We start from the raw sequence: 22,911 nt of genomic DNA, 5'->3' as shown, positions 1-22,911 counted from the left end.
CCATTATTTGGGGGTAAAAAGGCAGAAAATTCCCTTATTTTGGAAGAAAATTGCAGAAATTTCTCATATTTTGGGGCAAAAATGCAGTAATGCTTCTAATTTTGGGGCAAAATTCAGAAATTTCACTAATTTTGGGGCAAAAAGGCAGAAATTCCTCTTATTTTGTGGCAAAAATGCAGAAATTTCCTTTTTTATGGGATAAAATTGCAGAAATTTTCTTTATTTTGGGGCAAACTGCAGAAATTTTTCTTATTTTGGGGTAAAAATGCAGTAATGCTTCTAATTTTGGGGCAATAATTCAGAAATTCCCCTAATTTGGGGGCAAAAAGGCAGAAATTCCTTTTATTGTGGGGCAAAATTGCTGAAATTTCTTTTTTATGGACATAATTGCAGAAATTTCCCTTATTTTGTGGCAAAAATGCAAAAATTCCCATTATTTGGGGGTAAAAAGGCAGAAAATTCCCTTATTTTGGAAGAAAATTGCAGAAATTTCCCATATTTTGGGGCAAAAATGCAGTAATGCTTCTAATTTTGGGGCAAAATTCAGAAATTTCACTAATTTTGGGGCAAAAAGGCAGAAATTCCTCTTATTTTGTGGCAAAAATGCAGAAATTTCCTTTTTTATGGGATAAAATTGCAGAAATTTTCTTTATTTTGGGGCAAACTGCAGAAATTTTTCTTATTTTGGGGTAAAAATGCAGTAATGCTTCTAATTTTGGGGCAATAATTCAGAAATTCCCCTAATTTTGGGGCAAAAAGGCAGAAATTCCTTTTATTGTGGGGCAAAATTGCTGAAATTTCTTTTTTATGGACATAATTGCAGAAATTTCCCTTATTTTGGAGCAAAATTGCAGAAATTTTCCTTATTTTGGGGCAAATTTGCAGAAATTTCCCTTATCGTGAGGCAAAAATGTTAGAAATTCCCCTTCTTTCAAGACATAAAGGCAGAAATTCCACTTATTAGGGGGCAAAAATGCAGAAATTTCCATTATTTTAGGGCAAAAAGACTGAAATTCCCCTTATTTTGTGACTTAAAGGCAGAAATTCTTTTTATTTTAGAGGAAAAATCAGAAATTCCACTTAATTTTGGGCAAAAATGCAAAAATTTCCTTTATTAGGGGCAAAAAAACAGTAATGTCCCTATTTTTAGGTCAAAAAGGCAAAATTCCCCTAATTTTGGAGCAAAATTGCACAAATTTCCCTAATTTTGGGGCAAAATTGCAGAAATTCCCTTTATTTTGGGGCAAAATTGGAGAAATTCCCCATTATTTTGAAGCAAAATTGCAGAAATTCCTTTTATTTTGGGGGAAAATTGCAGAAATTCCACATTATTTTGGAGCAAAATTGCAGAAATTCCCCTAATTTTGGGCAAAAAGGCAGAAATTCCCCTTATTGTGGGGCAAAATTGCTGAAATTTCCCTTTTTTGGACAAAATTGCAGAAATTTCATTTATTTTGTGGCAAAATTGAGGAAATTTCGCTTTACTTGGGGTAAAAATGCAGAAATTCCCCTTATTTCGGATGAAAAATGCAGAAATTCCGCTTATTTGAGGTCAAAAATGCAGAAATAACACTTATTTTAGGGCAAAAAGACTGAAATTCCCCTTATTTTGTGCCAAAAAAGCAGAAATTCTTATTTTAGGGCAAAAAGGCAGAAATTCCACTTAATTTTAGGAAAAATGCAGAAATTTCCCTTATTTGGGGCAAAAGAGAGTAATGCCCCTAATTTTGGTTCAAAAAGGCAGAAATTCCCCTAATTTTGGAGGAAAATTCCAGAAATTTCCTTTATTTTGGGGCAAAATTGCAGTAATTCCCCTAATTTTCTGAAAAAATTGCAGAAATTCCATTTATTTTGGGGCAAAATTGCAGAAATTCCCCATTATTTTGGAGCAAAATTGCAGTAATACCCCTAATTTTAGGACAAAAAGGCAGAAATTCCCCTTCTTTTGGGGCAAAAATGCAGAAATTCCACTTATTTTGGAGCAAAATTGCATAATTTTTCCTTATTATTGGGCAAAAAGGAAGTAATGCCTCTAATTTGGGGGAAAAAAGGCAGAAATTCCCCTAATTTTGGGGCAAAATGCAGAAATTCTCTTTATTTGTGGGCAAAAATGCAGAAATTTCCATTTTTTGAGACAAAATTTCAGAAATTGCCCTTATTTGGGGCAAAATTGCAGAAATTTCTTTAACTTGGCGAAAAATGCAGAAATTCCCCTTATTTCGGGTCAAAAAGGCAGAAATTCTGCTTATTTGGGGTCAAAAATGCAGAAATTACATTTATTTTAGGGCAAAAGACTGAAATTCCCCATATTTTGTGCCAAAAAAACAGAAATTCTTATTTTAGGGCAAAAAGGAAGAAATTCCACTTAATTTTAGACAAAAATGCAGAAATTTCACTTATTTGGAGCAAAAAGACAATAATGCCCCTAATTTTGGGTCAAAAAGGCAGAAATTCCCCTAGTTTTGGAGGAAAATTCCAAAAATTTCTTTTATTTTTTGGGCAAAATTGCAGTAATTCTCCTAATTTTGTGTCAAAATTCCAGGATTTCCCTTTATTTTGGGGCAAAATTGCAGAAATTCCCCTTATTTGGGGACAAAAATGCTGAAATTCCCATTATTTTGAAGCAAAAATTCAGAAATTTTCTTTATTTTAGGACAAAAAGACAAAATTCTTCTTATTTCAGGGCAAAAATACAAAAATTCCATTTATTTGGGAGCAAAAATGCAGAAATTCCCCTTATTTTAAGCCAAAAATACAGAAATTACCCTTATTTTAGGGCAAAAAGACTAAATTCCCCCTATTAGGGGGCAAAAAGTAAATTCCCCTTATTTTAGGGTAAAAAGGCAGAAATTCCACTTAATTTTGGGAAAAAATGCAGAAATTTTCCTTATTTGGGGCAAAAAGACAGTAATGCCCCTAATTTTGGGTCAAAAAGGCAGTAATTCCTCTAATTTTGGAGCAAAATTGCAGAAATTTCCCTTATTTTGGGGCAAAATTGCAGTAATTCCCCTAATTTTCTGTCAAAATTGCAGAAATTCCCTTTATTTTGGGGCAAAATTGCATAATTTTCCCTTATTATTGGGCAAAAAAGAAGTAATGCCCCTAATTTGGGGGCAAAAAGGCAGAAATTCCCCTAATTTTGGGGCAAAATGCAGAAATTCTCCTTATTTGCGGGCAAAAATGCAGAAATTTTTATTTTTTGGGACAAAATTTCAGAAATTTTCCTTATTTGGAGCAAAATTGCAGAAATTTATTTAAATTGAGGAAAAATGCAAAAATTCCCCTTATTTCAGGTAAAAAAGGCAGAAATTCCGCTTATTTGGGGTCCAAAATGCAGAAATTACCATTATTTTAGGGCAAAAAGACTGGAATTCCCCATATTTTGTGCCAAAAAACAGAAATTCTAATTTTAGGGCAAAAAGGAAGAAATTCCACTTAATTTTAGACAAAAATGCAGAAATTTCTCTTATTTGGGGCAAAAAGATAGTAATGCCCCTAATTTAGTGTCAAAAGGGCAGAAATTCCCCTAATTTTGGAGCAGAAAGGCAGATTCCCCTTATTTGGGGGCAAAAATGCTGAAATTCCCCTAATTTTGGAGCAAAATTGCAGAAATTTCCCTTATTTTGGGGCAAAATTGCAGTAATTCCCCTAATTTTGTGTCAAAATTCCAGATATTCCCTTTATTTTGGGGCAAAATTGCAGAAATTCCCCTTATTTGGGGACAAAAATGCTGAAAATCCTCTTATTTTGGAGCAAAAATGCAGAAATTTTCCTTATTTTAGAGCAAAAAACAGAAATTCTCCGTAATTCAGGGCAAAAATACAAAAATTCCCCTTAATTTGGGGCAAAAATGCAGAAATTTCCCTTATTTTAAGCCAAAAATACAGAAATCACCCTTATTTTAGGGCAAAAAGATTAAATTCCCCCTATTTTGGGGCAAAAAGGTAAATTCCCCTTATTTTAGGGCAAAAAGGCAGAAATTCCCCTTATTTTTGGGCAAAAATGCAGAAGTTTCCCTTAATTTGGGGCAAAAAAGCAGAAATTCCCCTTATTTTGGGACAAATAGGCAGAAATTTCCCTTATTTGAGTAAAAAGGATAAAAATTTATCTTATTTTAGGATAAAATTGCAGAAATTTCCCTTATTTTGTGGCAAAAGTGCATAAATTCTCATTATTTTGGGGTAAAAAGGCAGAACTTTCCCTTAGTTTGGAACAAAATTGCAGAAATTTTCTATATTTTGGGGCAAAAATGCAGTAATGCTTCTAATTTGGGGGCAAAATTCATAAATTTCTCTAATTTTGGGTCAAAATTCAGAAATTCCTCTTATTTTGGGGCAAAAATACAGAAATTTCCCTTTTTTTTGGGACAAAATTGCAGAAATTTCTTTTATTTTGTGGCAAATTGCAGAAATTTCTCTTATTTTGTGGCAAAAATTCTGTAATGCTTCTAATTTTTGGGCAAAAATCAGAAATTCCATTAGTTTTGGGGCAAAAAGTCAGAAATTCCCATTTTTGTGGGACAACATTGCAGAAATTTCCCTTTTTTGGAACAAAATTGCAGAAATTTCCTTTATTTTTGGGCAAAATTTCAGAAATTTCCCTTATCTTGTGGCAAAAATGCAGAAATTCCTTTTATTTCAGGTAAAAAAGGCAGAAATTCCGCTTATTTGGGGGAAAATTCTTGAAATTACCCTTATTTTAGGGAAAAAGCCTGAAATTTCCCTTATTTTGTGCCAAAAAGGCAAAAGTTCTTCTTATTTTATTGCAAAAAGGCAGAAATTCCAAAAATTTTGGGCAAAAATGCAGAAATTTCCCTTATTTTGGAGCAAAAACACAGTAATACCTCTAATTTTTGGGGCAAAAAGGCAAAAATTACCCTCATTTTGGGGCAAAAAGTCAGAAATTCCCCTTATTATGGGGCAAAAATGCTGAAATTCCCCTTATTATGGAGCAAAAATGCAGAAATTTTTCTTATTTCAGGTCAAAATGACAGAAATTCTCCTTATTTTAAACCAAAAATACAGAAATTACTCTTATTTTAGGCCGAAAAAACTAAATTCCCCTTATTTTGGGGCAAAAAGGCAAAAATTCCCCTTATTTTAGAGCAAAAAGGAAAAAATTTCCCTTATTTTGGGGCAAAATTGTAGAAATTTCTCTTATCTTGGGGCAAAAATGCAGAAATTCTCTTATTTCGGGTCAAAAATGTAGAAATTCCGCTTATTTGGGGTCAAAAATGCAGAAAGAACACTTATTTTAGGGCAAAAAGACTGAAATTCCCCTTATTTTGTGCCAAAAAGGCAGAAATTCGTATATTAGGGCAAAAAGGCAGAAATTCCATATAATTTTGGGAAAAATGCAGAAATTTCCCTTATTTGGGGCAAAAAGACAGTAATGCCCCTAATTTTGGGTCAAAAATGCAGAAATTCCCATACTTATGGAGCAAAATTTTAGAAATTTCCCTTATTTTGGGGCAAAATTGCAGTAATTCCCTTAATTTTGTGTCAAAATTCCAGAAATTCCCTTTATTTTGGGGCAAAATTGCAGAAATTCCCCTTATTTGGGGACAAAAATGCTAAAATTCCCCTTATTTTGGAGCAAAAATGCAGAAATTTTCTTTATTTTAGGGCAAAAAGACAAAATTCTTCTTATTTCAGGGCAAAAATACAGAAATTCCCCTTATTTGAGAGCAAAAATGCAGAAATTCTCCTTATTTTAAGCCAAAAATACAGAAATTACCCTTATTTTAGAGCAAAAAGACTAAATTCCTCCTATTTGGGGGCAAAAAGGTAAATTCCCCTTATTTTAGGGTAAAAAGGCAGAAATTCCACTTAATTTTGGGAAAAAATGCATAAATTTTCCCTATTTGGGGCAAAAAGACTGTAATGCCCCTAATTTTGGGTTAAAAAGGCAGAAATTCCCCTAATTTTGGACCAAAATTGCAGAAATTTCCCTTATTTTGGGGCAAAATTGCAGTAATTCCCCTAATTTTCTGTCATAATTGCAGAAATTCTCTTTATTATGGGGCATAATTGCAGAAATTTGCCATTATTTTGGAGCAAAATTGCAGTAATACCCCTAATTTTGGGTCAAAAAGGCAGAAATTCCCTTTATTTTGGGGCAAAATTGCAGAAATTCCCCTTATTTGGGAACAAAAATGCTGAAATTCCCCTTATTTTGGAGCAAAAATGCAGAAATTTTCTTTATTTTAGGGCAAAAAAACAAAATTCTTCTTATTTCAGGGCAAAAATACAGAAATTCCCCTATTTTGGGAGCAAAAATGCAGAAATTCCCTTTATTTTAATCCAAAAATACAGAAATTAACCTTACTTTAGGGCAAAAAGACTAAATTCCCCATATTTGAGGGCAAAAAGGTAAAATCCCCTTATTTTAGAGTAAAAAGGCAGAAATTCCACTTAATTTTGGGAAAAAATGCAGAAAATTCCTTATTTTGGGCAAAAAGACAGTAATGCCCCTAATTTTGGGTCAAAAAGGCAGAAATTCTCCTAATTTTGGAGCAAAATTGCAGAAATTTCCCGTATTTTGAGGCAAAATTGCAGTAATTCCCCTAATTTTCTGTCAAAATTGCAGAAATTCCTTTTATTTTGGGGCAAAATTGCAGAAATTCGCCATTATTTTGGAGCAAAATTGTAGTAATACCCCTAATTTAGGGTCAAAAAGGCAGAAATTCCCCTTCTTTTCGTGCAAAAAGGTAAAAATTCCAGTTATTTTGGAGCAAAATTGCATAATTTTCCTTTATTATTGGGCAAAAAGGAAGTAATACCCCTAATTTGGGGGCAAAAAGGCAGAAATTTTCATTTTTTGGGACAAAATTTCAGAAATTTCCCTTATTTGGGGCAAAATTGCAGAAATTTATTTAACTTGGGGAAAAATGCAAAAATTCCCCTTATTTCGGGTCAAAAAGGCAGAAATTCCGCTTATTTGGGGTCAAAAATGCAGAAATTACCCTTATTTTAGGGCAAAAAGACTGAAATTCCCCATATTTTGTTCCAAAAACACAGAAATTCTTATTTTAGGGCAAAAAGGAAGAAATTCCACTTAATTTTAGACAAAAATGCAGAAATTTCCCTTATTTGGGGCAAAAAGATAGTAATACCCCTAATTTTGTGTTAAAAAAACAGAAATTCCCCTAATTTTGGAGCAGAAAGGCAGAAATTCCCCTTATTTGGAGGCAAAAATGCTGAAATTCCCCTAATTTTGGAGCAAAATTGCAGAAATTTCCCTTATTTTGGGGCAAAATTGCAGTAATTCCCCTAATTTTGTGTCAAAATTCCAGATATTCCCTTTATTTTGGGGCAAAATTGCAGAAATTCCCCTTATTTGGAAACAAAAATGCTGAAAATCCTCTTATTTTGGAGCAAAAATGCAGAAATTTTCCTTATTTTAGGGCAAAAAACAGAAATTCTCCATAATTCAGGGCAAAAATACAAAAATTCCCCTTAATTTGTGGCAAAAATGCAGAAATTCCCCTTATTTTAAGCCAAAAATACAGATATCACCCTTATTTTAGGGCAAAAAGACTAAATTACCCCTATTTTAGGGCAAAAAGGTAAATTACCCTTATTTTAGGGCAAAAAGGCAGAAATTCCCCTAATTTTGGGGCAAAATGCAGAAATTCTCCTTATTTTAGAGCAAAAAGGCAGAAATTTCCCTTATTTTGGGGCAAAATTGGAGAAATTTCTCTTATCTTGGGGCAAAAATGCAGAAATTCCCCTTATTTCGTGTCAAAAATGCAGAAATTCCGCTTATTTGGGGTCAAAAATGCAGAAATAACACTTATTTTAGGGCAAAAACACTGAAATTCCCCTTATTTAGTGCCAAAAAGGCAGAAATTCGTATATTAGGGCAAAAAGGCAGAAATTCCACTTAATTTTGGGAAAAAATGCAGAAATTTCCCTTATTTGGGGCAAAAAGACAGTAATGCCCCTAATTTTGGGTCAAAAATGCAGAAATTCCCATTCTTATGGAGCAAAATTTTAGAAATTTCCCTTATTTTGTGGCAAAATTGCAGTAATTTCCTTAATTTTGTGTCAAAATTCCAGAAATTCCCTTTATTTTGGGGCAAAATTGCAGAAATTCCCCTTATTTGGGGACAAAAATGCTGAAATTCCCCTTATTTTGGAGCAAAAATGCAGAAATTTTCTTTATTTTAGGGCAAAAAGACAAAATTCTTCTTATTTCAGGGCAAAAATACAGAAATTCCCCTTATTTGGGAGCAAAAATGCAGAAATTCCCCTTATTTTAAGCCAAAAATACAGAAATTACCCTTATTTTAGGGCAAAAAGACTAAATTCCCCGTATTTGTGGGCAAAAAGGTAAGTTCCCATTATTTTAGGGTAAAAAGGCAGAAATTCCACTTAATTTTGGGAAAAAATGCAGAAATTTTCCTTATTTGGGGCAAAAAGACAGTAATGCCCCTAATTTTCGGTCAAAAAGGCAGAAATTCCCCTAATTTTGGAGCAAAATTGCAGAAATTTCCCTTACTTTGTGGCAAAATTGCAGAAATTCCCTTTATTTTGGGGCAAAATTGCAGAAATTCCCAATTATTTTGGAGCAAAATTGCTGAAATTTCCCTTATTTTGGGCAAAATTGCAGTAATTCCCCTAATTTTCTGTCAAAATTGCAGAAATTCCCTTTATTTTGGGGCAAAATTGCAGAAATTCGCCATTATTTTGGAGCAAAATTGCAGTAATACCTCTAATTTTGTGTCAAAAAGGCAGAAATTCTCCTAATTTTGGAGCAGAAAGGCAGAAATTCCCCTTATTTGGGGGCAAAAATGCTGAAATTTTCCTAATTTTGGAGCAAAATTGCAGAAATTTCCCTTATTTTGGGGCAAAATTGCAGTAATTCTCCTAATTTTGTGTCAAAATTCCAGATATTCCCTTTATTTTGGGGCAAAATTGCAGAAATTCCCCTTATTTGGGGACAAAAATGCTGAAAATCCTCTTATTTTGGAGCAAAAATGCAAAAGTTTCTTTATTTTAGGGCAAAAAACAGAAATTCTCTATAATTCAGGGCAAAAATACAAAAATTCCCCTTAATTTGTGACAAAAATGCAGAAATTCCCCTTATTTTAAGCCAAAAATACAGAAATCACCCTTATTTTAGGGCAAAAAGACTAAATTCCAACTATTTTGGGGCAAAAAGGAAAATTCCCCTTATTTTAGGGGAAAAAGGCAGAAATTCCCCTTATTTCGGGTCAAAAGTGCAGAAATTCCACTTATTTGGGGTCAAAAATGCAGAAATAACACTTATTTTAGGGCAAAAAGACTGAAATTCCCCTTATTTTGTGCCAAAAGGGCAGAAATTCGTATATTAGGGCAAAAAGGCAGAAATTCCACTTAATTTTGTGAAAAAGACAGAAATTTCCCTTATTTGGGGCAAAAAGACAGTAATGCCCCTAATTTTGGGTCAAAAATGCAGAAATTCCCATACTTATGGAGCAAAATTGTAGAAATTTCCCTTATTTTGGGGCAAAATTGCAGTAATTCTCTTAATTTTGTGTCAAAATTCCAAAAATTCCCTTTATTTTGGGGCAAAATTGCAGAAATTCCCCTTATTTGGGGACAAAAATGCTGAAATTCCCATTATATTAGAGCAAAAATGCAGAAATTTTCTTTATTTTAGGGCAAAAAGACAAAATTCTTCTTATTTCAGGGCAAAAATACAGTAATTCCCATTATTTGGGAGCAAAAATGCAGCAATTCCCCTTATTTTAAGCCAAAAATACAGAAATTACCCTTATTTTAGGGCAAAAAGACTAAATTTCCCCTATTTGGGGGCAAAAAGGCAAATTCCCCTTATTTTAGGGTAAAAAGGCAGAAATTCCACTTAATTTTGGGAAAAAATGCAGAAATTTTCCTTATTTTGGGCAAAAAGACAGTAATGCCCCTAATTTTGGGTCAAAAAGGCAGAAATTCTCCTAATTTTGGAGCAAAATTGCAGAAATTTCCATTATTTTTGGGCAAAATTGCAGTAATTCCCCTAATTTTCTGTCAAAATTGCAGAAATTCTATTTATTTTTGGGCATAATTGTAGAAATTCGCCATTAATTTGGAGCAAAATTGCAGTAATACCCCTAATTTTGGGTCAAAAAGGCAGAAATTCCCCTTCTTTTCGTGCAAAAAGGTAGAAATTCCACTTATTTTGGAGCAAAATTGCATAATTTTCCCTTATTATTGGGCAAAAAAGAAGTAATGCCCCTAATTTGAAGGCAAAAAGGCAGAAATTCCCCTTATTTGGGGGCAAAATGCAGAAATTCTCCTTATTTTAGAGCAAAAATGCAGAAATTTCCCTTATTTAGGGGCAAAATTGTAGAAATTTCTCTTATCTTGGGGCAAAAATGCAGAAATTCCGCTTATTTGGGGTCAAAAATGCAGAAATAACACTTATTTTAGGGCAAAAAGACTGAAATTTTCCTTATTTTGTGCCAAAAGGGCAGAAATTAGTATATTAGGGCAAAAAGGCAGAAATTCCACTTAATTTTGGGAAAAAATGCAGAAATTTCCCTTATTAGGGGCAAAAAGACAGTAATGCCCCTAATTTTGGGTCAAAAATGCAGAAATTCCCATACTTATGGAGCAAAATTTTAGAAATTTCCCTTATTTTGGGGCAAAATTGCAGTAATTTCCTTAATTTTGTGTCAAAATTCCAGAAATTCCCTTTATTTTGGGGCAAAATTGCAGAAATTCCCCTTATTTGGGGACAAAAATGCTGAAATTCCCCTTATTTTGGAGCAAAAATGCAGAAATTTTCTTTACTTTAGGGCAAAAAGACAAAATTCTTCTTATTTCAGGGCAAAAATACAGAAATTCCCCTTATTTGGGAGCAAAAATGCAGAAATTCCCCTTATTTTAAGCCAAAAATACAGAAATTACCCTTATTTTAGGGCAAAAAGACTAAATTTCCCCTATTTGGGGGCAAAAATGTAAATTCCCCTTACTTTAGGGTAAAAGGGCAGAAATTCCACTTAATTTTGGGAAAAAATGCAGAAATTTTTCTTATTTGGGGCAAAAAGACAGTAATGCCCCTAATTTTGGGTCAAATAGGCAGAAATTCTCCTAATTTTAGAGCAAAATTGCAGAAATTTCCTTTATTTTGGGGCAAAATTGCATAATTTTCCCTTATTATTGTGCAAAAAGGAAGTAATGCCCCTAATTTGGGGGCAAAAAGGCAGAAATTCCCCTAATTTTGGGGCAAACTGCAGAAATTCTCCTTATTTGGGGGCAAAAATGCAGAAATTTTCATTTTTTGGGACAAAATTTCAAAATTTCCCTTATTTGGGGCAAAATTGCAGAAATTTATTTAACTTGGGGAAAAATGCAAAAATTCCCCTTATTTCGGGTCAAAAAGGCAGAAATTCCGCTTATTTAGGGTCAAAAATGAAGAATTTACCCTTAATTTAGGGCAAAAAGACTGAAATTCCCCATATTTTGTGCCAAAAAAACAGAAATTCTTATTTTAGGGCAAAAAAGAAGAAATTCCACTTAATTTTAGACAAAAATGCAGAAATTTTCCTTATTTGGGGCAAAAAGATAGTAATGCCCCTAATTTTGTGTCAAAAAGGCAGAAATTCCCGTAATTTTGGAGCAGAAAGGCAGAAATTCCCCTTATTTAGGGGCAAAAATGCTGAAATTCCCCTAATTTTGGAGCAAAATTGCAGAAATTTCCCTTATTTTGGGGCAAAATTGCAGTAATTCCCCTAATTTTGTGTCAAAATTCCAGATATTCCCTTTATTTTGGGGCAAAATTGCAGAAATTCCCCTTATTTGGGGACAAAAATGCTGAAAATCCTCTTATTTTGGAGCAAAAATGCAGAAATTTTCTTTATTTTAGGGCAAAAAACAGAAATTCTCTATAATTCAGGGCAAAAATACAAAAATTCCCCTTAATTTGTGACAAAAATGCAGAAATTCCCCTTATTTTAAGCCAAAAATACAGAAATCACCCTTATTTTAGGGCAAAAAGACTAAATTCCAACTATTTTGGGGCAAAAAGGAAAATTCCCCTTATTTTAGGGGAAAAAGGCAGAAATTCCCCTTATTTCGGGTCAAAAGTGCAGAAATTCCGCTTATTTGGGGTCAAAAATGCAGAAATAACACTTATTTTAGGGCAAAAAGACTGAAATTCCCCTTATTTTGTGCCAAAAGGGCAGAAATTCGTATATTAGGGCAAAAAGGCAGAAATTCCACTTAATTTTGGGAAAAAATGCAGAAATTTCCCTTATTTGGGGCAAAAAGACAGTAATGCCCCTAATTTTGGGTCAAAAATGCAGAAATTCCCATACTTATGGAGCAAAATTGTAGAAATTTCCCTTATTTTGGGGCAAAATTGCAGTAATTCCCTTAATTTTGTGTCAAAATTCCAGAAATTCCCTTTATTTTGGGGCAAAATTGCAGAAATTCCCCTTATTTGGGGACAAAAATGCTGAAATTCCCCTTATTTTGGAGCAAAAATGCAGAAATTTTCTTTATTTTAGGGCAAAAAGACAAAATTCTTCTTATTTCAGGGCAAAAATACAGAAATTCCCCTTATTTGGGAGCAAAAATGCAGAAACTCCCCTTATTTTAAGCCAAAAATACAGAAATCACCCTTATTTTAGGGCAAAAAGACTAAATTCCCCCTATTTTGGGGCAAAAAGGTAAATTCCCCTTATTTTATGGTAAAAAGGCAGAAATTCCACTTAATTTTGGGAAAAAAATGCAGAAATTTTCCTTATTTGGGGCAAAAAGACAGTAATGCCCCTAATTTTGGGTCAAAAAGGCAGAAATTCTCCTAATTTTGGAGCACAATTGCAGAAATTTCCCTTATTTTGGGGCAAAATTGCAGTAATTCCCCTAATTTTCTGTCAAAATTGCAGAAATTCCATTTATTTTGGGGCAAAATTGAGGAATTTGCAATTATTTTGGAGCAAAATTGCAGTAATACCCCTAATTTTGGGTCAAAAAGGCAGAAATTCCCCTTCTTTTCGTGCAAAAAGGTAGAAATTCCACTTATTTTGGAGCAAAATTGCATAATTTTCCCTTATTATTGGGCAAAAAAGAAGTAATGCCCCTAATTTGAAGGCAAAAAGGCAGAAATTCCCCTTATTTGGGGGCAAAATGCAGAAATTCTCCTTATTTTAGAGCAAAAATGCAGAAATTTCCCTTATTTAGGGGCAAAATTGTAGAAATTTCTCTTATCTTGGGGCAAAAATGCAGAAATTCCGCTTATTTGGGTTCAAAAATGCAGAAATAACACTTATTTTAGGGCAAAAAGACTGAAATTTTCCTTATTTTGTGCCAAAAGGGCAGAAATTCGTATATTAGGGCAAAAAGGCAGAATTCCACTTAATTTTGGGAAAAAATGCAGAAATTTCCCTTATTAGGGGCAAAAAGACAGTAATGCCCCTAATTTTGGGTCAAAAATGCAGAAATTCCCATACTTATGGAGCAAAATTGTAGAAATTTCCCCTATTTTGGGGCAAAATTGCAGTAATTCCCTTAATTTTGTGTCAAAATTCCAGAAATTCCCTTTATTTTGGGGCAAAATTGCAGAAATTCCCCTTATTTGGGGACAAAAATGCTGAAATTCCCCTTATTTTGGAGCAAAAATGCAGAAATTTTCTTTATTTTAGGGCAAAAAGACAAAATTCTTCTTATTTCAGGGCAAAAATACAGAAATTCCCCTTATTTGGGAGCAAAAATGCAGAAATTCCCCTTATTTTAAGCCAAAAATACAGAAATTACCCTTATTTTAGGGCAAAAAGACTAAATTTCCCCTATTTGGGGGCAAAAATGTAAATTCCCCTTATTTTAGGGTAAAAGGGCAGAAATTCCACTTAATTTTGGGAAAAAATGCAGAAATTTTTCTTATTTGGGGCAAAAAGACAGTAATGCCCCTAATTTTGGGTCAAATAGGCAGAAATTCTCCTAATTTTAGAGCAAAATTGCAGAAATTTTCTTTATTTTGGGGCAAAATTGCATAATTTTCCCTTATTATTGTGCAAAAAGGAAGTAATGCCCCTAATTTGGGGGCAAAAAGGCAGAAATTCCCCTAATTTTGGGGCAAAATGCAGAAATTCTCCTTATTTGGGGGCAAAAATGCAGAAATTTTCATTTTTTGGGACAAAATTTCAAAATTTCCCTTATTTGGGGCAAAATTGCAGAAATTTATTTAACTTGGGGAAAAATGCAAAAATTCCCCTTATTTCGGGTCAAAAAGGCAGAAATTCCGCTTATTTAGGGTCAAAAATGAAGAATTTACCCTTAATTTAGGGCAAAAAGACTGAAATTCCCCATATTTTGTGCCAAAAAAACAGAAATTCTTATTTTAGGGCAAAAAAGAAGAAATTCCACTTAATTTTAGACAAAAATGCAGAAATTTTCCTTATTTGGGGCAAAAAGATAGTAATGCCCCTAATTTTGTGTCAAAAAGGCAGAAATTCCCGTAATTTTGGAGCAGAAAGGCAGAAATTCCCCTTATTTAGGGGCAAAAATGCTGAAATTCCCCTAATTTTGGAGCAAAATTGCAGAAATTTCCCTTATTTTGGGGCAAAATTGCAGTAATTCCCCTAATTTTGTGTCAAAATTCCAGATATTCCCTTTATTTTGGGGCAAAATTGCAGAAATTCCCCTTATTTGGGGACAAAAATGCTGAAAATCCTCTTATTTTGGAGCAAAAATGCAGAAATTTTCTTTATTTTAGGGCAAAAAACAGAAATTCTCTATAATTCAGGGCAAAAATACAAAAATTCCCCTTAATTTGTGACAAAAATGCAGAAATTCCCCTTATTTTAAGCCAAAAATACAGAAATCACCCTTATTTTAGGGCAAAAAGACTAAATTCCAACTATTTTGGGGCAAAAAGGAAAATTCCCCTTATTTTAGGGGAAAAAGGCAGAAATTCCCCTTATTTCGGGTCAAAAGTGCAGAAATTCCGCTTATTTTGGGGTCAAAAATGCAGAAATAACACTTATTTTAGGGCAAAAAGACTGAAATTCCCCTTATTTTGTGCCAAAAGGGCAGAAATTCGTATATTAGGGCAAAAAGGCAGAAATTCCACTTAATTTTGGGAAAAAATGCAGAAATTTCCCTTATTTGGGGCAAAAAGACAGTAATGCCCCTAATTTTGGGTCAAAAATGCAGAAATTCCCATACTTATGGAGCAAAATTGTAGAAATTTCCCTTATTTTGGGGCAAAATTGCAGTAATTCCCTTAATTTTGTGTCAAAATTCCAGAAATTCCCTTTATTTTGGGGCAAAATTGCAGAAATTCCCCTTATTTGGGGACAAAAATGCTGAAATTCCCCTTATTTTGGAGCAAAAATGCAGAAATTTTCTTTATTTTAGGGCAAAAAGACAAAATTCTTCTTATTTCAGGGCAAAAATACAGAAATTCCCCTTATTTGGGAGCAAAAGTGCAGAAATTCCCCTTATTTTAAGCCAAAAATACAGAAATCACCCTTATTTTAGGGCAAAAAGACTAAATTCCCCCTATTTTGGGGCAAAAAGGTAAATTCCCCTTATTTTATGGTAAAAAGGCAGAAATTCCACTTAATTTTGGGAAAAAAATGCAGAAATTTTCCTTATTTGGGGCAAAAAGACAGTAATGCCCCTAATTTTGGGTCAAAAAGGCAGAAATTCTCCTAATTTTGGAGCACAATTGCAGAAATTTCCCTTATTTTGGGGCAAAATTCCAGTAATTCCCTTAATTTTCTGTCAAAATTGCAGAAATTCCATTCATTTTGGGGCAAAATTGCAGAAATTTGCAATTATTTTGGAGCAAAATTGCAGTAATACCCCTAATTTTGGGTCAAAAAGGCAGAAATTCCCCTTCTTTTCGTGCAAAAAGGTAGAAATTCCACTTATTTTGGAGCAAAATTGCATAATTTTCCCTTATTATTGGGCAAAAAAGAAGTAATGCCCCTAATTTGAAGGCAAAAACGCAGAAATTCCCCTTATTTGGGGGCAAAATGCAGAAATTCTCCTTATTTTAGAGCAAAAATGCAGAAATTTCCCTTATTTAGGGGCAAAATTGTAGAAATTTCTCTTATCTTGGGGCAAAAATGCAGAAATTCCGCTTATTTGGGGTCAAAAATGCAGAAATAACACTTATTTTAGGGCAAAAAGACTGAAATTTTCCTTATTTTGTGCCAAAAGGGCAGAAATTCGTATATTAGGGCAAAAAGGCAGAAATTCCACTTAATTTTGGGAAAAAATGCAGAAATTTCCCTTATTAGGGGCAAAAAGACAGTAATGCCCCTAATTTTGGGTCAAAAATGCAGAAATTCCCATACTTATGGAGCAAAATTGTAGAAATTTCCCTTATTTTGGGGCAAAATTGCAGTAATTCCCTTAATTTTGTGTCAAAATTACAGTAATTCCCTATATTTTGGGGCAAAATTGCAGAAATTCCCCTTATTTGGGGACAAAAATGCTGAAATTCCCCTTATTTTGGAGCAAAAATGCAGAAATTTTCTTTATTTTAGGGCAAAAAGACAAAATTCTTCTTATTTCAGGGCAAAAATACAGAAATTCCCCTTATTTGGGAGCAAAAATGCAGAAATTCCCCTTATTTTAAGCCAAAAATACAGAAATTACCCTTATTTTAGGGCAAAAAGACTAAATTTCCCCTATTTGGGCCAAAAATGTAAATTCCCCTTATTTTAGGGTAAAAGGGCAGAAATTCCACTTAATTTTGGGAAAAAATGCAGAAATTTTTCTTATTTGGGGCAAAAAGACAGTAATGCCCCTAATTTTGGGTCAAATAGGCAGAAATTCTCCTAATTTTAGAGCAAAATTGCAGAAATTTCCTTTATTTTGGGGCAAAATTGCATAATTTTCCCTTATTATTGTGCAAAAAGGAAGTAATGCCCCTAATTTGGGGGCAAAAAGGCAGAAATTCCCCTAATTTTGGGGCAAACTGCAGAAATTCTCCTTATTTGGGGGCAAAAATGCAGAAATTTTCATTTTTTGGGACAAAATTTCAAAATTTCCCTTATTTGGGGCAAAATTGCAGAAATTTATTTAACTTGGGGAAAAATGCAAAAATTCCCCTTATTTCGGGTCAAAAAGGCAGAAATTCCGCTTATTTAGGGTCAAAAATGAAGAATTTACCCTTAATTTAGGGCAAAAAGACTGAAATTCCCCATATTTTGTGCCAAAAAAACAGAAATTCTTATTTTAGGGCAAAAAAGAAGAAATTCCACTTAATTTTAGACAAAAATGCAGAAATTTTCCTTATTTGGGGCAAAAAGATAGTAATGCCCCTAATTTTGTGTCAAAAAGGCAGAAATTCCCGTAATTTTGGAGCAGAAAGGCAGAAATTCCCCTTATTTAGGGGCAAAAATGCTGAAATTCCCCTAATTTTGGAGCAAAATTGCAGAAATTTCCCTTATTTTGGGGCAAAATTGCAGTAATTCCCCTAATTTTGTGTCAAAATTCCAGATATTCCCTTTATTTTGGGGCAAAATTGCAGAAATTCCCCTTATTTGGGGACAAAAATGCTGAAAATCCTCTTATTTTGGAGCAAAAATGCAGAAATTTTCTTTATTTTAGGGCAAAAAACAGAAATTCTCTATAATTCAGGGCAAAAATACAAAAATTCCCCTTAATTTGTGACAAAAATGCAGAAATTCCCCTTATTTTAAGCCAAAAATACAGAAATCACCCTTATTTTAGGGAAAAAAGACTAAATTCCAACTATTTTGGGGCAAAAAGGAAAATTCCCCTTATTTTAGGGGAAAAAGGCAGAAATTCCCCTTATTTCGGGTCAAAAGTGCCGAAATTCCGCTTATTTGGGGTCAAAAATGCAGAAATAACACTTATTTTAGGGCAAAAAGACTGAAGTTCCCCTTATTTTGTGCCAAAAGGGCAGAAATTCGTATATTAGGGCAAAAAGGCAGAAATTCCACTTAATTTTGGGAAAAAATGCAGAAATTTCCCTTATTTGGGGCAAAAAGACAGTAATGCCCCTAATTTTGGGTCAAAAATGCAGAAATTCCCATACTTATGGAGCAAAATTGTAGAAATTTCCCTTATTTTGGGGCAAAATTGCAGTAATTCCCTTAATTTTGTGTCAAAATTCCAGAAATTCCCTTTATTTTGGGGCAAAATTGCAGAAATTCCCCTTATTTGGGGACAAAAATGCTGAAATTCCCCTTATTTTGGAGCAAAAATGCAGAAATTTTCTTTATTTTAGGGCAAAAAGACAAAATTCTTCTTATTTCAGGGCAAAAATACAGAAATTCCCCTTATTTGGGAGCAAAAGTGCAGAAATTCCCCTTATTTTAAGCCAAAAATACAGAAATCACCCTTATTTTAGGGCAAAAAGACTAAATTCCCCCTATTTTGGGGCAAAAAGGTAAATTCCCCTTATTTTATGGTAAAAAGGCAGAAATTCCACTTAATTTTGGGAAAAAAATGCAGAAATTTTCCTTATTTGGGGCAAAAAGACAGTAATGCCCCTAATTTTGGGTCAAAAAGGCAGAAATTCTCCTAATTTTGGAGCACAATTGCAGACATTTCCCTTATTTTGGGGCAAAATTGCAGTAATTCCCTTAATTTTCTGTCAAAATTGCAGAAATTCCATTTATTTTTGGGCAAAATTGCAGAAATTTGCAATTATTTTGGAGCAAAATTGCAGTAATACCCCTAATTTTGGGTCAAAAAGGCAGAAATTCCCCTTCTTTTCGTGCAAAAAGGTAGAAATTCCACTTATTTTGGAGCAAAATTGCATAATTTTCTTTTATTATTGGGCAAAAAAGAAGTAATGCCCCTAATTTGAAGGCAAAAAGGCAGAAATTCCCCTTATTTGGGGGCAAAACGCAGAAATTCTCCTTATTTTAGAGCAAAATGCAGAAATTTCCCTTATTTAGGGGCAAAATTGTAGAAATTTCTCTTATCTTGGGGCAAAAATGCAGAAATTCCGCTTATTTGGGGTCAAAAATGCAGAAATAACACTTATTTTAGGGCAAAAAGACTGAAATTTTCCTTATTTTGTGCCAAAAGGGCAGAAATTCGTATATTAGGGCAAAAAGGCAGAAATTCCACTTAATTTTGGGAAAAAATGCAGAAATTTCCCTTATTAGGGGCAAAAAGACAGTAATGCCCCTAATTTTGGGTCAAAAATGCAGAAATTCCCATACTTATGGAGCAACATTGTAGAAATTTCCCTTATTTTGGGGCAAAATTGCAGTAATTCCCTTAATTTTGTGTCAAAATTCCAGAAATTCCCTTTATTTTGGGGCAAAATTGCAGAAATTCCCCTTATTTGGGGACAAAAATGCTGAAATTCCCCTTATTTTGGAGCAAAAATGCAGAAATTTTCTTTATTTTAGGGCAAAAAGACAAAATTCTTCTTATTTCAGGGCAAAAATACAGAAATTCCCCTTATTTGGGAGCAAAAATGCAGAAATTCCCCTTATTTTAAGCCAAAAATACAGAAATTACCCTTATTTTAGGGCAAAAAGACTAAATTTTCCCTATTTGGGGGCAAAAAGGTAAATTCCCCTTATTTTAGGGTAAAAAGGCAGAAATTCCACTTAATTTTTGGAAAAAATGCAGAAATTTTTCTTATTTGGGGCAAAAAGACAGTAATGCCCCTAATTTTGGGTTAAAAAGGCAGAAATTCTCCTAATTTTGGAGCAAAATTGCAGAAATTTCCCTTATTTTGGGGCAAAATTGCAGTAATTCCCCTAATTTTCTGTCAAAATTGCAGAAATTCTCTTTATTTTGGGGCATAATTGCAGAAATTCGCCATTATTTTGGAGCAAAATTGCAGTAATATCCCTAATTTTGGGTCAAAAAGGCAGAAATTCCCCTTCTTTTCGTGCAAAAAGGTAGAAATTCCAGTTGTTTTGGAGCGAAATTGCATAATTTTCCTTTATTATTGGGTAAAAAGGAAGTAATGCCCCTAATTTTGGGGCAAAAAGGCAGAAATTCCCCTTATTTTGGGGCAAAATGCAGAAATTCTCTTTATTTTAGAGCAAAAAGGCAGAAATTTCCCTTATTTTGGGGCAAAATTGTAGAAATTTCTCTTATCTTGGGGCAAAAATGCAGAAATTCCCCTTATTTCGTGTCAAAAATGCAGAAATTCCGCTTATTTGGGGTCAAAAATTCAGAAATAACACTTATTTTAGGGCAAAAAGACTGAAATTCCCCTTATTTTGTGCCAAAAGGGCAGAAATTCGTATCTTAGGGCAAAAAGGCAGAAATTCCACTTAATTTTGGGAAAAAATGCAGAAATGTCCCTTATTTGGGTCAGAAAGACAGTAATGCCCCTAATTTTGGGTCAAAAATGCAGAAATTCCCATACTTATGGAGCAAAATTGTAGAAATTTCCCTTATTTTGGGGCAAAAGTGCAGTAATTCCCTTAATTTTGTGTCAAAATTACAGTAATTCCCTATATTTTGGGGCAAAATTGCAGAAATTCCCTTTATTTGGGGACAAAAATGCTGAAATTCCCCTTATTTTGGAGCAAAAATGCAGAAATTTTCTTTATTTTATGGCAAAAAGACAAAATTCTTCTTATTTCAGGGCAAAAATACAGAAATTCCCCTTATTTGGGAGCAAAAATGCAGAAATTCCCCTTATTGTAAGCCAAAAATACAGAAATTGCCCTTATTTTAGGGCAAAAAGACTAAATTCCCCCTATTTGGGGGCTAAAAGGTTAATTCCCCTTATTTTAGGGTAAAAAGGCAGAAATTCCACTTAATTTTGGGAAAAAATGCAGAAATTTTCTTTATTTGGGGCAAAAAGACAGTAATGCCCCGAATTTCGGGTCAAAAAGGCAGAAATTTCCCTAATTTTGGAGCAAAATTGCAGAAATTTCCCTTATTTTGGGGCAAAATTGCAGTAATTCCCCTAATTTTCTGTCAAAATTGCAGAAATTCCCTTTATTTTGGGGCAAAATTGCAGAAATTCGCCATTATTTTGGAGCAAAATTGCAGTAATACCCCTAATTTTGGGTCAAAAAGGCAGAAATTCCCCTTCTTTTGGTGCAAAAAGGTAGAAATTCCAGTTATTTTGGAGCAAAATTGCATAATTTTCCCTTATTATTGGACAAAAAGAAATAATGCCCCTAATTTGGGGGCAAAAAGGCAGAAATTCCACTTAATTTTGGGAAAAAAATGCAGAAATTTCCCTTATTTGGGGCAAAAAGACAGTAATGCCCCTAATTTTGGGTCAAAAATGTAGAAATTCCCATACTTATAGAGCAAAATTGTAGAAATTTCCCTTATTTTGGGGCAAAATTGCAGTAATTCCCTTAATTTTGTGTCAAAATTCCAGAAATTCCCTTTATTTTGGGGCAAAATTGCAGAAATTCCCCTTATTTGGGGACAAAAATGCTGAAATTCCCCTTATTTTGGAGCAAAAATGCAGAAATTTTCTTTATTTTAGGGCAAAAAGACAAAATTCTTCTTATTTCAGGGCAAAAATACAGAAATTCCCCTTATTTGGGAGCAAAAATGCAGAAATTCCCCTTATTTTAAGCCAAAAATACAGAAATCACCCTTATTTTAGGGCAAAAAGACTAAATTCCTTCAATTTAAGGGCAAAAAGGTAAATTCCCCTTATTTTAGGGTAAAAAGGCAGAAATTCCACTTAATTTTGGGAAAAAATGCAGAAATTTTCCTTATTTGGGGCAAAAAGACAGTAATGCCCCTAATTTTGGGTCAAAACGGCAGAAATTCTCCTAATTTTGGAGCAAAATTGCAGAAATTTCCCTTATTTTTGGGCAAAATTGCAGTAATTCCCCTAATTTTCTGTCAAAATTGCAGAAATTCTCTTTATTTTAGGGCATAATTGTAGAAATTCGCCATTATTTTGAGGCAAAATTGCTGTAATACCCCTAATATTGGGTCAAAAAGGCAGAAATTCCCCTTCTTTTTGTGCAAAAAGGTAGAAATTCCAGTTATTTTGGAGCAAAATTGCATAATTTTCCCTTATTATTGGGCAAAAAGGAAGTAATGCCCCTAATTTGGGAGCAAAAAAGCAGAAATTCCCCTTATTTGGGGGCAAAATGCAGAAATTCTCTTTATTTTAGAGCAAAAAGGCAGAAATTTCCCTTATTTAGGGGCAAAATTTTAGAAATTTCTCTTATCTTGGGGAAAAAAATGAAGAAATTCCCCTTATTTCGTGTCAAAAATGCAGAAATTCCGCTTATTTGGGGTCAAAAATGCAGAAATAACACTTATTTTAGGGCAAAAAGACTGAAATTCCCCTTATTTTGTGCCAAAAGGGCAGAAATTCGTATATTAGGGCAAAAAGGCAGAAATTCCACTTAATTTTGGGAAAAAATGCAGAAATTTCCCTTATTTGGGGCAAAAAGACAGTAATGCCCCTAATTTTGGGTCAAAAATGCAGAAATTCCCATACTTATGGAGCAAAATTGTAGAAATTTCCCTTATTTTGGGGCAAAATTGCAGTAATTCCCTTAATTTTGTGTCAAAATTCCAGAAATTCCCTTTATTTTGGGGCAAAATTGCAGAAATTCCCCTTATTTGGGGACAAAAATGCTGAAATTCCCCTTATTTTGGAGCAAAAATGCAGAAATTTTCTTTATTTTAGGGCAAAAAGACAAAATTCTTCTTATTTCAGGGCAAAAATACAGAAATTCCCCTTATTTGGGAGCAAAAGTGCAGAAATTCCCCTTATTTTAAGCCAAAAATACAGAAATCACCCTTATTTTAGGGCAAAAAGACTAAATTCCCCCTATTTTGGGGCAAAAAGGTAAATTCCCCTTATTTTATGGTAAAAAGGCAGAAATTCCACTTAATTTTGGGAAAAAAATGCAGAAATTTTCCTTATTTGGGGCAAAAAGACAGTAATGCCCCTAATTTTGGGTCAAAAAGGCAGAAATTCTCCTAATTTTGGAGCACAATTGCAGAAATTTCCCTTATTTTGGGGCAA

This window comes from Micromys minutus (assembly GCF_963924665.1).
Source record: "Micromys minutus genome assembly, contig: SCAFFOLD_43, whole genome shotgun sequence".
NCBI classification, from domain to species: Eukaryota; Metazoa; Chordata; class Mammalia; order Rodentia; family Muridae; genus Micromys; species Micromys minutus.
The sequence above is the reverse complement of the archived record's forward strand: the minus strand, read 5'-3'. Positions refer to the sequence as shown.